Raw genomic sequence first — 11160 nt, 5'->3', positions numbered from 1 at the left:
GTAGATGTTCCACTCAAGTCCTACCTCTTGTGTTCTTGGTAGGGACTTGTTGAAAGTCAAAGAGGGAGGTGGGGAAAGGAAAGAAGGAAACTTTGGAGTATGTTATGAGGAATTTAACAATCATCCAACCTCTGCTTTGATTTTAACATGACAATAATTGGGTCTAGAATTGAGGTGAAGCAAAAGTCATCTATTTTTAAATTGGCTACATTGAACTTGAGGTAATTAAAACCTTGAGATAAGCTCATGTGTTAGTCAGCTTTCCATTGCTGTGACAAACTACCTGAGAAAGTAAATTTAAGGGAGAAAAAGTTTGTTTTGGTTCATGGTTGCCTGTCCTATTGCTATGGGCCTATGTGAGGCAGAACAGCGGGGAGGGGACCATGTGGCAGAGCAGAGTTGCTCACAAGAGAGGGNCTGCTTAGTTCATGGCAGGCAGGAAGGAGAGAGGGAGAGGGAGGGGAAGGGGGAGGGGAGAGGGAGGAGGATGGAGGGAGAAGGAGAGGGAGGGAGGGAGAAGGAAAGAGGGACAGAAGGAGGGAGGGGGGAGAGAGAGGTGTGGGGACAAAGTAATCCTTCCAGGGGCACATTTTCAGTGATCTACTTCCTCCAGCTAGGCCCCACCTCCTAAAGGTGACACCACCCACTGGGGACACACCTTCAATACATGACCCTGTCGGGGACAGTCCAGATCCAAACAATCACAGCTCATTATATTGCTTAATCCAATTTGGGCTGAAGAATGACATCTCTGTGATAAAATATCAACTACACTCAGAAAACTCAGAAGAGCACGGATTATTTCATTGAGGGATTCAGGGAAATTGAAATAATTGGTCTGTGAGCTGCAGCGGTCAGGTTTGTTGACTGGTTTGGGTGCTTTCTTTTTTTTTTTGGCTTTCCACTGACTGCTGGTCAGTGATTCGGTCAATGTACTGTGTTCCAGCCCAGAATTTAACTACTGCATTTATAAAGGTAGATGAGACATCAGCATGTGATGACATATAATGGCTCTCCATTGTTCTACAATGTCCATGAGGGTGACGACCTCACTGTTTTAGTCACCACTGAATCACCACCAGCCACTGCCTGTACAGTGCCTCGCACACATTAGGTACTCAATGAATATCTGTCGATTGAGTGAGTAGATGAATGAATTCCCATACATACATATAGCTTATCAAAACCCAGATCCAGCTCTAAGTAAATTCTTAAAAAAAAAAAATCCTTTCATGAGTTTTAAAGATTTTTTCCCCTGAGAATTCAGTCATATTCTTTTTCTATTTGCTGCCTAGTGAGTTAAATCTAAACTCCTTGGTCAGGCATTTGAAATTCTCCATAATATGTTCTCAAGTTACCTTCTAGGATTACTCATTTTCATCTGACACAAGTGGTCCAGTTGAAATGGTTACTTTTTATTTTTATAAAATGGATCTTTACACTCTTCTTCTATTTGAGTCCTTCTGAGCAGGTGCCCCATCTCCTCTGTTATGACTTCGCTGAGATTACCTTGGTGAACATTATGATGGCTCCTCTATATTCCTTCCTCTTCTCTTTGTTGCTTCCCCAGTTTTTCATTTGAGAACCATACCACCCCCAGAGGGGAAGAAACCCAACTCCATTACTGTCATTTAAAGAGGAAGAGGACTGTTATCATTATAGTAAACCCATGTCCTGCCAGAGATGTTGATTCAGGGATGGGTATGTGATTCCATCATACCAGAGCCTGAGACAGAGACAAACTTTTGCTGCAGGTTGCTCACTTCCTCTGAGTGAGATGAGGAGACACACTCCTGGAAACTGTGGCAGCCATCTTGGTTGGATGGAACTGACACAGTGGGAGGCAGAGAAAGAAGCTGGTGCTTGACAATAGAAGAGCCCCACAAGGCCCATCTCCTAGGAGACTTTCAGTGATGTGCACCAACCAATCATCTTTACTATTGGGGCCATTTGAGGGTTTATTGTTGTTATTATTTGCAAAGGTACCGCCCCTCTTCTCATAAACTGGCAGTTCAGTTTCTGTCCTCAATGCCTTCTCACAGCACTTTCTGCAAACTTCCTGTTAGTACATGGGAATAATGTATGATGTGAATAACCAAACACATGTTCATAGATTGCTGTAGCATCTCACAGAGTGACTTGTCCACACTGTTGCCTAAACAAATCCGTTGATCACAAAAACAAATGAGTCTTTCAAGTTAGGTAAATTTCAGTAGTTATAATCTGGGTCAGAGGATTTGCCTTATTTCTATGGAAATTTTGTAGTATAGTTTAAAATTCTTATGTAAATATAAGAGCTAAAATCATAAAACTTAAATGAAAACATAGGGATAAGTATTCATGACCTTGGATTTGGCAAATAGATGACACTAAAATCACAACAGTGGACTTGATCAAAATTGAAAATGTTTTTGTGTTGAAGGACATTATCAATAAAGTGAAACAATAAGCTACAGAATGGGAGGAGCAAATACTCACAAAACATGTATAGGATAAGAGTCAGAATCTATACTTTTATACTCAATAAAGAATCAAACAACCCAATTAAAATACAAGCAAAGGCTTGAATAGACATTTTTCCAAAGAAATTATATGAATGGCCAATATGCCCATGGACAAGTACTCAACTTTGTTAATTATTAGGGAAATGTAAATTAAAACCACTAGACACTACTTTGCACAGACAAGGATGACTGTAGTCATAAAAACAGAAAATAAGTATTTATCAGGAGTGTGGTGAAATTGGAAAGCTTGTGCACCATTGATGGGGATGTAAAATGGTTCAGCCACTGTGACAGTGGTTTGGTGCAGGTTTGGTGCTTCCTTAAAAAGTCAAACAGAGAATTACCATATACCCCAATAGTTCCACTCCTAAAATAACTTGAAAATAGGTACCTGAACAAGTACATGGCCACAAAGTCATAGCAGCACTGTTCATGAGAGCCAAAAGGTGGAGAAACCTGAATGATCATCAACATGATGATAGATGATTTATCAATATAATGATTATCAACATGATAGATAAGCAAATTATACTGTATACATACAATGGAATATTGTTTAGCCACAAAAAGAAATGCATTTCTAAGTCTACGGGCCTCAGAAACTTTGTGCTCAGTGGAAGAAGACAGATATAAAAGTTCACACATAATTCCATTTATATGAAATATTCAGAGTAAATCCATAGAATCAGAAAGCAGGTTGGTGGTGACAGACCAGGCTTCAGTCTCACAGCCCTCTATTAACTGATTTTAATATCACTGTTTGGTTTTCAGTGGTTTCATTTTGACTCTCCCCTTTGTTATTGAACACCTGTTTTCCATTTTGGTATTTTGCATTATACTTCAGATAGTGATACAAAATTTCCTCTTTGGATTTATTTACATAGAAATGGGAGTCAATGTAAAAAAAAGCAATAAGCAAATAATAATATAAATAGTATGAGGATCTAGGGGAAAAGTGGAACTCAAGACTATTAAATAGGACCCACTGGCATAAAACACACATTCCAGCCTCTTGCTACCCATGCATGCAGCCCTGACAACATCACCATGCTCCTCTGAGTTTTATTTCGTGCTTATCTCACCCAGATTTTATGGAAAGTACTATATCGATGTAAATTAGCATTACTCACTGTTTTGGATATTATATGTTTCACAGAGGCTGAGTGCCCTGGAGCTGTGTTTCCCAGACTGCTTTGGCAGCAGAGTTCTGTAAGATGTTGGTTGTGCCAGAGAGGTGCACTCATGGGACCTAGAGGGCACCGGGAACATGTCATTCTGCAGCAGCAAAGGTTGACATGAAGACAAGGAGACTAATTTCTAAAGACTGGCCCTGACAGTCCCTGGATTCTGAACTGTAGGCAGTGATGTGTAGCCGAAATGGGCAGTCATTATCTGTTATCTACTCCATCTCATCTCTGGGTGCAGCAGCTTCCTGGCACTGGGTCCACATCTGATGAAAGTTGGTGGTGGTGCCTCTTGACCTTCACCCATCTACTCTTCCCAGAGATTTTTCACATGGGAATTCCTTTATTAGATATCTTTCTTCCTGTGTCCAGACTGTATCCTCACTAAAAATATTGTTGGTTTCCTAGGGGGGGGGAACCTGGCATTTTAGTGATAATACAATAATAGTTGATGTTGTTTGAGTGCTTATTAATTGTCACTGGGCTCAGCACTTTACATGCATCATCTCATTGCTCTGAGAGGAACTTATGGGGTAGTTCCTATTACTCTCACCATTTTGAAGAGGAATAAACCAAGGTAGAGGTGATACAACCAACCCAAGGCTCAGAGTTAGCAAGTTCAGAGCTCGGATTTGAACTCAGGAGGTTGGATTCTAGACAGCGCTTGATTACTCTCCCCTCTACTGTACCTCCCCCCCAAAACAGTTCACTTCAGGTTTATGCTAACGTACCCTAAGGGCAAAATTCAGGTCTCAGAATTCAGGAGTGCTGATTTTTAGAAGGTCAACACAGCTTATGTACCACGTATTACTTATGGGGCTGCATATATGGGATCTGGGGCATCTTGTAATCAAATACACAGAAATCTGCAGCAAAATGAATGCTCATATTAAATAATATAAAGACCATAAATAGCAAAGGAAAGTTCGTTGCCATCAAAGTAGTTTAGGTGCAAAACTTATGGAAAAATCTTTCAGTTTTCAGAGATTTGTGGATTTATTTCTAAATTGCCGATTAGAAATTGAAAATTTGCCATTTTCATAAAGTATTAGCAAATATAAAAATAAGAGTAGGTTAAAAATATATTTTTTCATCTATCATCTTATTCTCATGGAGCCTTTAGTCTGGCTGCTTGAGTCCCCTATTTCTTTCCCTTTTTAGTCAAAGTACATGGGCAAGGACTTATTTCATGTCTAAGTCAAATGTAATTACAGGTACCGTATATTGACTTTGATGGAGGTCATTATGTCATTTCACAAAGCCGCATATATTACCCTACTTCAAAGGAAAGAACCAGACAAAATTAGAAACTTCACAATAAAAACATGCCCTTGAATACCTTAGGATCCTATAGTTCACTCTGATCTCCCATAACTTGACTTTTGAACATAGCATTTTTTGTTGTTGTTGTTGTTTTTGTTTTTGTTACTGGGGATGGAACCCGGCACACTTAACCACTGAGCCACATCCCCAGCCCTTTTTATTTTTTATTTTGAGACAGGATCTTGCTAAGTTTCTGAGGGCCTCACTAAGTTTCTAGGGCTGGCTTTGAACTTGTGATCTCTTAGCTTAAAATAGAGCTATGCTTTAGCACTTCATTTTTAATCAATTTTATGCCAGTTGTCCATACATGTGTAACAAACCACACTGAACTCAAAAGCTTAAGATAACAATTTATTACAGTTTTTATGATTCCCTAGGTTGACTGGCCTCACTTGAGATGTCCTCACTTGGGGTTTCCCATGGGGTCAGACAGTTGGTGCTCCAGACATTTGAAGCACTGACTGTGCTGCCCACTCAAGATGCCTTGCCCATGTGTCTAGCAGTTGATGTTGGCTCAGCTGAAGTTGTTCATGTATATATGTCCTCTGTGTGTGGCTTGGGCTTCTCTCAGCATAGTGTCTGAGTCTCTGGGGGAGTGCACTAAGAATTCCAGACACCAGGTGGAAGCTGCAAAATACATCCAGCCTTAGAAATAACTCAGCATCATTTTCACTGGAATCTTTTTTTTGGGGGGGCGGGGTCAAAGTAAGTCACAGGGCCTGCCCAATTTAAAAGAAGGATGACATGGGCTGGGGTTGTAGCTCAGTGGTAAAGCGCTTGCCTAGCATGTGTGAGGCACTGGGTTTGATTCTTAGCACCACATATAAATAAACAAAATAAAGGTTCAAGGACGATATATATATATACACACACACACACACACACATACATACATATACACACACACTCTATTATAAGGGAGGTAATTCTAAAAAGCTGGTAATTATATATATATATACATTTTTTTTTTACATAAGAGATAAGAGGGTATGAATATTGGGATGGACCGTTCATTGGGAGGCCATCTGTGAAAACTGCTACCACACAATTTATATAGATTTATGTGTACAAGAGTTTAAAAGTCATTTTAAAAATCAAATACATGGAGACAAATGTTATCATCCTAAAATGGAGAGAAAAATGCAATGAAATTGTACTTTGATTTTTTTCAACATCTTATAGTACTTTTTAAATACATTTTTGCCTGATGAGACAAAAAGATAAAACAAATGCCATGAGATCTAAGAGGTGGCCGAAGGGATGGTTGAAGTATGACAACTATAAGTTGAGAAGGCAGAAGAAAATCTCTAAAACTATAAAGACATAATGAGACACTTTTCAAATGATATGGCATCTTTAGAGATTTCTGGCAAACCATGATAACCATTTTGTCATGTAACAAGGAACAGGGTGACTTCTGAGCAGAAAAGCAAAGGAGGCAATAAGAGGCAGCCTTGTAGTTGAAAACCAGTCATTCCTAAATTATTTTTTAGTCACAGACCCTTTTGTGCATGTGAAAAAATTATAAACTTCTCTCTAGAAAATGTGGATATTTTCATCTCTGTGTCCCTTCCTTCTTTCAATCATTCTTTCTTCCTTACTTTTTCCTTCCTTCTATGATTATTTATAGGGAACTGATTCTGTTTAGACACCAGTCGGGACCAAGGAATAAAATATAGCAGAAGACAGTCAAGTTTCCCAGTCTCCTGGCATGTACAGTTTTAAGACAAGGAGACAGACAAAACTGAGAACACCACTAAATAAGACAATCTCAGATTATTATAAGTGAACTGTGTATAAAAAAAATCTTGCATGTAATTTTATGAAGTTCACCATCCTTTTGTGGATTCTTCTTTGCTCTCCAATCAACAATTTCACTTTTAAACTGAAGGATAACTTTTTAAAAAAATATGAGCTGTGTGGATGTAGTTGTTGATTACCCATTGATTTTTTACTTACATTGAGTGCACAGATGTTGACTCATCTGTTTTTATTTTCACCCATGAAGAATAATTATATGCAGTGTTATTGGAACTGACTTTTCCAATCAATATAAGAACATTGGCTTTTATAAAAATTTAAAAATTAAAGTGGCTGGTGAGTATAAATATATGCACTGTAAGGCTTTTCCACAGCCTTCTTCCAAACCCCACCCCCACTTAGGGAACTAGCTGCTTACCCTCTCAAAAAAATTAAATGGCTCATAAAGCCATGGATTCACATTGCAAAGCCTCAATTTACAAGAGACTCTAAGAGCTGACCCTTTCATCCATATTTTGAAGATGAGAGTGGAGGATGGATAATTTGCCTTGAAAGTTTTATTCCCTCTATGTTCTATGTTTTTATGTTTTCACCACAAATTGGCCTTAGTTATTATGGTATCTTGTAGGGGATTTAAATATATACTTTTATCTTTGGCAACATTGTAAGTATTGTCATTAACATAACATATAACTTTTTCAACAGTGAATGAAATGCAAATATCAATTTCTCTTACTCTATTATAAGGGAGGTAATTCTAAAAAGCTGGTAATTATGAAAAATTTTAATTAGTAACACAAACCTTAAATTATGTCTTTTTTTGGTATTTTATTGATATCAAGTTTTTACCTTTTCTTCAGCTGAAAGGCATTTCAGTACATATATATTTTTTAATTGTTTTTTGAGTTTTTTTAAATTGAACCCAGGCATTCTACCACTGAACTACATCCCCAGCCCTTTTTTAACTTTTATTTTTTATTTCTCACTAAGTTGCTGATGCTGGTTTCAAACTTGTGATCTTCCTGCCTCAGCCTCCCAAGTCATGTGGATTATAGGCATATGTCACATATGCACACTCAGCTGCATTTTAGTATATGGTGTGTTATTTTGGACTCAATATAATCTTGAAGTGAATGTACTCTAATTATTTAGAGCAAGGGTTAACAAACTCCCACTGTAAGGCTCAAGTCTACTTATTTTTGTTAGTTTTCAGTGAAACCCAGTTACCACTATTTTGTACATATACTCTGCATGCTTGTACACCTACTATCATTCCTCTTTTAGAGAATTTTGTAAAGTGGTTCTGTCTTTATTTCCTTTATAATTATTGACATAAATTCTGTATTCCACAGATAACATAATAGGCATATTGCCAAGGTTAGGCACATGATCTAGGCATACTATATGACTACCAAGTGTCAAGCACTACACTAGGGAAATAGTAGTAAACAGTAGACAAAATTCATGCTTGGGCTGGGGTTATGGCTCAGTGGTAGAACACTTGCCTAGCATGTATGAGGCACTGGGTTTGATCCTTAGTACTACATAAAAATAAAATAAAGATATTGTATCCACCTACAACTAAACAAATATTTTTAAAGATTCATGCTTATTGTTCAATGATACTTCCAAGACACTCAATAATAAAAATTATGACAAACACTTGGAGTTTTACTGAAGAACAGAACAGATTTTATATTGAGGTGACTGGGTGTTGACACTGACTAGGGAAAAAAATGTGGGAATTCTTGAACTGCAATAATACTATACAATCAGAGTGCTACAATAAAATTGAGCCATTGATGCTCATAATTAAGTGCAATATAGAGTGTTTTTAGAATTACTCATATAATTTATGGAAAAGTATATGAAATTTCTAGTTCATTTTGTCAATAAGCCTGTGACAAGGGTTGTCTGTCCAAAATCCCATAAACTAGTGACTTGGAGTTCTTGTGTTTGCAGTGATGTCCTTTGAGTGACATCTCATGAGCATCTCTGTGGTTCTCAAGGTGTCCTTACATGATGGGAGCTCAAATAGCAATGTAATTCAGTAAACATTTACTGAGGGCCTTCCTGTGCATAGCAATCTGTTGGGTCCAGCATAGGCCACAAAGCTCTATAAGTAGAAATTGATACTATCTCAACCTGGGTGACTACTAACCTGAGAATTCCATAACTTTTGGAGAAGATTTGGGATTGGAAAAAACCTTGCACGCCCTTTCAACTTCTGTCCTGCTTTTTGCCAACTCATATTGGCAAAATTAACTGTGCTATTAGTGAAAGATGGGACAAAGAACATTTAGAATCCTAAGACAAAAACAAAAACATAAAAAAAACAATCTTCACAAACTTGGTTTAAGTTAATGAAGGAAGATCCAAAGGGAAGAAAATGTTTAAGTTGGGTATGTAGCTCAGTGGAAGAGTGTGTGCTTATCAAGTTCAAGGCCTTGGATTCATTTCCCAGCACTGCACACACAAGCATATTTTATAAAGTGTTTATATTAGACTACAGCATGAGCGAGAGAGAGAGAGAGAGAGAGAGAGATAGATAGATAGATATAGTTATGTAATCTATTCACTGTTCTTACAGTTTGTGTGCTAGGGGAGAGTCTGCCTCTGCTTCCTCCTTTCATTCCTCCTGTTGATATTGTGGCTGCACCCAGTTTTTTAGTGTCAGCTTTCACCCACTGGAAAAGAGAAAGAATAACAAGAGTGCAGTTGCCAGCTTTAGTAATTCTAGTTCCTGGAAACAAGGACAGGAAGCCTTTTAGTTATTTGCACACCCTAACTTTTCTAGCTTCTATTGAATAAATCACTTAACTGTCAGCTAATTACAGTGTTGGAAATTTTACATCATTCATCTTTTTATGGCAGTTCTTAATGGATGACTGCGGAGATTAAAACTCTTGACAATTTCCACCATATAAAAAAGGAAAGCTGACCTAGAGAAAGATGGGACAAAGATGAACATTTGAGAAGTTTTTAGCACCAATAGAATCGTACACAGTAGCCTACTTAAAGTAGTGCTGATGTGAATACTTTGCCTAAGTTCCTGAAAAATGACACAAATATTTTCCCAGCTAACAACCCCATCAAGCAGGTAGGGCTATCATTCCACTTTACAGATGAAGAGGCTGAGGCAAAAAGAAAATTGAATACTATGCCCAAGGTCTGACGCCTAATAAGTAGTTGGGCCAAAAAGGAAAAAAAGAGCTACTTTGGCTCTAAAGACTACTTCCTTGACCCACACTCTAGTTGACCGCCTCTCAGGTCTCAGCCATCCTCTGGACCGCCAACTGGAAGCGCAAACGTCTGTGATTTTCGCAATGCCTCGAAGACCGGTTCTAGGTCCTTCGCCTCCAACGCGGGCGCCAGAGGTTAGGAGAGCAAGCCTCCTGCATAAGAGGGTCTGGGGATGGGGCCTCCACCTGCGGCCCCGGGCGCGCGGCCCGNACGTGCGCGGGGTGCCCCCGGCCGGCCTGTGGGGGTCTGCGGCGTGATTGGCAGGCAGCGGGCGCGGGGCGGAGGGCATGCGGGGAGGGGGCCTGGCGAAGGGCCCAGGCTGTCTAGCCCCCGGGGAGGCGGAACCCGCTGCCCGCCTCCCCCCGCGCCAGTTTCGGTCCCTGGGGAGACGTGTCTCCCTCGCAAGTTTCAGTCGCTTCCTCCAGAGTCCAGTGGGCAGGACCCAGGCAAACTTCGTTCTTTTAAATTACTGCCTTGATGCCGCGGAACTTTGTTTCGACCAGACACGGGAGGATGGGCTGAGTGAGGGATTGAGAGAGCCTGGAAATCTGTGCGCCTTTGCAAAGTTTGCAGAATAGTTCGGAGCTCACGACTGTAGGATGGTGCGACATTTCTAATACGTGAGAACGGTTACTCGGTTACTCGCAGGTGTTTTAGTGCCGGAAAATGAAAGAAGTCTATAAATCGATGGGTGGACGTTTGTGTAAGTTGAGGATTGAGTCTTTCTCCCTCCTATCCTCGTCCCTTTAATCCGCGGATGTCTTTCAAACAGAACATTTGAACATGCATTGTCCCTTGAGAAGGCTGAGTGAATTGGGGGCAATCAGTCTTTGAAAATAATGTGACATGAATGGAAAAAAGTGGGCACACTTTTAAACATTTTGATTGTTGGAAGGAAATAATTTCAATTATGTTTCAATCCTTTTTAAAGATAATTAAATTTGGGGGATAGATATTTAATATTTCATAGCTCAGAAGAGTTGCCCAGAACTTTTGCGATCATTCTGGCCAACTCGTCTCTTAGATTGAATTTTTGGGAAGTTCTGTCAGGGGTAAGTCAGAGTACTTTTTTACTTTCATGAAGTCATTTTAGTAAGAATAATGGGTCAGCATTAAATGAACACTTGTTAATTTGCTTTTATCTC

At 39.3% G+C, this 11160-nt stretch overlaps 1 long non-coding RNA gene across 1 annotated transcript; it reads right to left on the bottom strand.

Annotated features, from left to right (window-relative positions):
• Nucleotides 1–5387: 5387 nt before the first annotated feature.
• LOC125619560 lies at nucleotides 5388–10442 on the bottom strand. Its single transcript, XR_007351095.1, has 3 exons — nucleotides 10021–10442; nucleotides 9361–9459; nucleotides 5388–5638 (listed from the first exon to the last, which is right to left on the bottom strand). It is a non-coding gene; the product is annotated as an uncharacterized LOC125619560 (long non-coding RNA).
• Between the last annotated feature and the right edge of the window lie 718 nt (nucleotides 10443–11160).

This window comes from Marmota marmota, unplaced genomic scaffold, assembly GCF_001458135.2.
Source record: "Marmota marmota marmota unplaced genomic scaffold, marMar, whole genome shotgun sequence".
Taxonomy (NCBI): domain Eukaryota; kingdom Metazoa; phylum Chordata; class Mammalia; order Rodentia; family Sciuridae; genus Marmota; species Marmota marmota.
Note: the sequence above shows the minus strand (reverse complement) of the source record. Positions and strands in the feature narration are given on the sequence as shown.